At 40.2% G+C, this 5,220-nt stretch overlaps 1 non-coding gene across 1 annotated transcript; it reads left to right on the top strand.

Annotated features, from left to right (window-relative positions):
- The first annotated feature begins 317 nt into the window (after positions 1 to 317).
- LOC112725525 (small nucleolar RNA R71) lies at positions 318 to 421 on the top strand. The gene has a single exon (XR_003164628.1). It is a non-coding gene; the product is annotated as a small nucleolar RNA R71 (small nucleolar RNA).
- Positions 422 to 5,220: the final 4,799 nt, after the last annotated feature.

The following is a 5,220-nucleotide window of genomic DNA, read 5'->3' as shown; positions in this document are numbered from 1 at the left end:
CTTCCTCTTGATCTTGTGTGTGTATTGCAGCCACTTGCTTTGTTTCTAATTGCCTGGTAAGCTCTGCTAGTTGCTTGGCAAACACCTTGTTTTGGGCTAGAATTGTATCAACATGGTTCAGCTCCATGACTCCCTTAGTGTGGTGCCTCTCTGATGCATAGTAGTACTCATTCTCAGCCACTGTCTCGATCACTTCAATGGCTTCTTCCACAGTCTTTTTCCTGTTCAATGAACCTCCTGATGAATGGTCTACAGCCTTCCTTGATTCATAAGAGAGCCCATCATAGAAGATGTGCAATTGCACCCAATCATGGAACATGTTTGGTGGGCATTTCCTTGTCAAGTCCTTGAATCTCTCCCATGCCTCGTAGAGAGTTTCACCATCTTGTTGTCTAAAAGTCTGAACCTCAGATCGAAGCCTATTGACCTTTTGTGGAGGGTAGAAACGTGCCAGAAACTTGCTTTCCACCTCATCCCATGTTGTTAGACTCCCCCTTGGGAATGATTCCAGCCACTTAGCTGCTTTGTCCCTAAGTGAAAATGGGAACAAAAGCAGTTTATAGGCATCTTCCTGGACTCCATTGGACTTCACAGTGTCACAAATTCTCAGGAATTTTGTGAGATGTTGGTTTGGGTCTTCATTAGCACTTCCTCCAAAGGAACAATGATTCTCCACTAGTGATATTAGCTGTGGCTTGAGCTCAAAATTGTTGGCCTGAATGGGTGGTTTCTGGATGCTACTACCACAATTCCCAGAGGTTGGGTTTATGTATGAACTAAGAACCCTCCTCTCAGGAATGGCATCGTTTCCATCAGCTCTCTCATGGTTGTGAACTTCTCTATCCATGTTGAGATCTAAAGCTTCCTCAAAATTGTCCTCAGATTCTCCTTCAGATTCCTCTTCTCCCACTACTCTCTTCCCTCTTGCTTCCCTTCTAAGTCTATGAAGGGTCCTCTCTGGTTCGGTATATGGAGGAGTTGATGTCTCTCCTCTCCTACCTGTCATACAAGAACACAGCTTAAACACAAACAAGTGAAGTACTCTTGGTTAATGGAAGAGTATGGTTAGATCAATTGAGGAATTAATTCAAACAGTTAGTGAGTCAGTGAGTTAGTTGCATGAATTTAAAGGCATAAAGAAGGAAAGCATATAACCGAGTGCAGAAATTAAAATTCACAAGTATCTTGGACAGAATTAACAAAGCAAGAGAAAATTGCTCAATCTAGTTAGCTTCCAATTTGAGAATTGTCAATCGAAAACCAATCCCCGGCAACGGCGCCATAAACTTGATGCACATAAACTAGTTATGCTACGATTTAGGAAATTGCACGATCGGCAAAATTCCTTCCGGCAAGTGCACCGGTTATCGTCAAGTAAAAACTCACAATAGAGTGAGGTCGAATCCCACAAGGATTGGTTGAGTGAGCAATTCGGATTAGAAGTGTGTTCTAGTTGAGCGGAATCAAGATTGAGATGAGAATTGCGGAATGTAAAATTGGCGGTAAAAGTAAATGACAAGAAATTGAAATGGCGGAATCTTAAATTGCAATGAATTAAAGAGCAGAAACTAAATTGCTGAAATTAAAAGGGAATGGGGGTGTTGCATGAATTGAGTTGCAGAATGTAAAGAGAAAATGGAAATCAGAAATGGGGAATTCATTGGGTTATAGGAGATATTGAGATCTCCGAATCAAAACATGTTTATCTCTTCCTCAACCAATGCGTTCATTGAATTTTGCTTGGCAATCTTATATGATTGGATACCAATCCCTTGGCTCACCAATTCTCTCTAAAAACAAACAAATTCCCAATCCCTTGGTTTAAATGTTCATAAGAAGAGATGATGCTTGATCACTGATTATACCACACAATTTCATGAACCACAATTTGGTAGGATTACATGTCACAATATCCATCCAAACCCCAATCCAATTCACTGTGAGAAAGCTTCTCTAGCATGAATCCTCCATTCCTTTCCCAAGGCTCCGAAGGATTCCAAGTATGGGTAGTTTCTTTCCCAAGACAACTACTCAATGGAATTAGATCGAGAAGCTTTCTAACAAAATTCAAGAGAAAAGATTGAAGAAGAAGGTAAACTATTATTGATTCATTGAATTACAATAGAGCTCCCTAACCCAATGAAAGGGGGTTTAGTGAATCATAGCTCTGAATTCAATTACAAAGAAAAGGAAAACTCTAAAAGTGAAGGTAAAAGTCCTTCTAACTTAACTTCTATCCTATTTATACACTTTCTATATTGAGCTTCAGTTGTGCTTCTTGGGCTTTGAGGCCTCTCCTTGCTTTCCTTTTGCCTTGGGTTTATGATCCATAATCTTGATGAGGTTGTTGATCCAAATCCTGTAACATTTATTGAGCCAACTTAGTGATAATCAAATAATGACACATGACTCAATAAATTGAGATTTCAAACTCATCAATCCTTCAGGCCCAATCCCATAAACCATGATATTCAATTGGGTTTCATACCAAAGTAAGTTTACGTTAATATTTGTGCTCAAAGACTAACTTAAATCACAATATTTTTGGCCCAGAAACCTTTTCCAAGAGTGGCGTTTAAGTTGTAGTTTAAGCTTAAACTGCAGCTTAAACGCCAGACACTTCCAGTGAGGCCTTTTGTAGAAGCACGTTTAAGCTTCAGTTTAAGGTTAAACTGAAGCTTAAACGTGGAAATGGAAGAAGGTAGCCCTGGAGAGTCATGTAGTCGAACACGTTTAAGCTTCAGTTTAAGGTTAAACTGAAGCTTAAACGTGGAAATAGGAAGGGCAGCCCTGGAGGTCGAACACGTTTAACCTCCAGTTTGAGGTCAAACTGGAGGTTAAACGTGGAAAAGGGTGGAGGCATACTGGAGGTCGAACACGTTTAACCTCCAGTTTGAGGTTAAACTGGAGGTTAAACGTGGAAGCTTAGAATGGTAGCCCTGGAGGTGTCGAACACGTTTAACCTCCAGTTTGAGGTCAAACTGGAGGTTAAACGTGGAAATGGAGAGAGCAACCCTGGAGGAGAAAAGCTGTCGAACACGTTTAAGCTCCAGTTTGAGGTCAAACTGGAGCTTAAACGTGGAATGGCTCCCTGGTACTCTTCCTGGTTCTGGCGTTTAACCTCCAGTTTGAGGTCAAACTGGAGGTTAAACGTGGAACTCCTCCCTGAGTGGCATTATCATTCTGGCGTTTAACCTCCAGTTTAAGGTCAAACTGGAGGTTAAACTTCAATTCCAGCATTTCTTATCCTTCATGATTTTGACGTTTAAGCTCCAGTTTAGGCTTAAACTGGAACTTAAACTCCACATGTGATATTCAAGCTTCCTTCATTGATTTTGTTGCTTCCTTGCTTAGCCTCTTCTTCCCTGAAATCATTCAAACAATTGCATCAAAGTCTTGCAAAATTTCATGAGAAACCTTCCATTCATAGCATTTAAGTATTATAACTAAAACTCATGGAATATGCATCAAAATCATGTTGTTTGGATGGTTCATTGCTTTGTTCTTCATTTAACCATTTTTGGTTACTTTAAGCTCAAGAAAATGCATAAAACAACTAAAACTAACAGAAAAATGCTAGTGAAACTAGCCTATGATGCCTTGGCATCAATCATCACTTGAATTTTTGTGACTGTGCAGATCATGGAGGGGAACTCAACAAATTCTAGCAATCATGAGAGTAATATCCCCACCTTGGATGATAATGTAACCCATAGTTCGAAGCAACTATCCATAGCCATGAATGATGTTGCCCAATGGTTTGAAGCTTTTCCACAAGGAAGCATTATCGGATGGGAAGAACTGGTGAATGGGCTCCTAGTCAAATTGAACCCATCACAAAGAATTGTTAAGCCAGAGGCAGAAGTGCATCCATTCACACAAGAGAAAGAAATTGAAGGTGCTCGTGCAGTAATAAGCCAAAACAAGCAGATACATCAGCAGACTCTACAACAACTGGACATGATGGCTAGGAAAATCACTGAGTTGAGACATGCTGTAATACATACATACAACCTGACTCAAAGCTCATATGGGAGTAATCAAGCTGAACACGGTTTTGGGGTCATTAACCATGAGCAACAGAATTATGAGCAACTACAATCTCCAAGCAATCACTCTAACATGCTTCAACACAGGCCTCAGAATGATGTGTACAATCCACCTTGGAGAACTCATTCTAATGGGAGGGGGGTTGAGAACCAAAACCAAAAACCAAGGGACTTCAACTGCAACAATTCCAACTTCAAAAACCAACTTAAAACACATCCCCACAACAACAATCACACACATTTCCAACCCCGTCCTACCTCACCATTCGCTCAAAATGACCCTCATCAACCACCACAATTGACACAGCCACAACCACTTCCAACCTTTCAAAGAATCTATATTCTAGAAATGCTGATGGAGAGGTCCATAAAAATTCAAGAAATGATGGTAATAGAGCGGGAAGAAATAAAGAAACATCAAGAGATGATAAGCAAGAACCAGGAGGCTTCACTCAGAAGACTTGAAAGGCAGATGGAACAACTTGTTCAATACCTTGCTGAATTGAGTGAGAAGGAGGGGACTCTGAACCCAAAGAGCCATGAAAAGGATGCTGTGTTGAAAGAGAAGGGAGTCATGGAGGAAAGTAAGAGGGCTATGGAAAGAGAAACAGAGGGAAGGAAGCCCATAGCGAGAGGAGGAAATCTAAGGCAACAGAAGCCTCAACTTCCATGAGCACAGAGTGAAGGATGTCAAGCTAGTGACAATAAAAGAGCGCTTGTTGGGAGGCAACCCAACCGGAGGTAACTATCTTTTCATATCTATTTTAATAAAAAGGTTAATTAGTTCTATTTATAATGCAAGAAGCTAAGTTTGGTGTTGCACACCAAAACAATCTAAAGGAGAATGCAGGATTCTAAGTTTGGTGTTTCACCAAAATCCCATTATAAAACACATTCTCACTCTCTGCATAATGCTGGCTTCAAGCATGTTGGATGAACTAGTTAACTATTCTGTTGTTTCCTAATTTTCAGTTTTATTGCTTTTGAAAAAGAAGAAGAAAAGAAAAAAATTATTATACATGGTTAATTTGATGCATGAAACCCATTGGCAAGGTACTAAGTTTGGTGTTCTCACACCAAAGTAAGTTCAAAAGCCCATAAATAAATCAGCCAGACTAACCATTGTTTCCAAGTGCTTGGGGAACAAGCAACTTTCAATATCATTGCAGAG

This window comes from Arachis hypogaea, chromosome 11 (assembly GCF_003086295.3).
Source record: "Arachis hypogaea cultivar Tifrunner chromosome 11, arahy.Tifrunner.gnm2.J5K5, whole genome shotgun sequence".
Lineage (NCBI taxonomy): Eukaryota > Viridiplantae > Streptophyta > Magnoliopsida > Fabales > Fabaceae > Arachis > Arachis hypogaea.
Note: the sequence above shows the minus strand (reverse complement) of the source record. Positions and strands in the feature narration are given on the sequence as shown.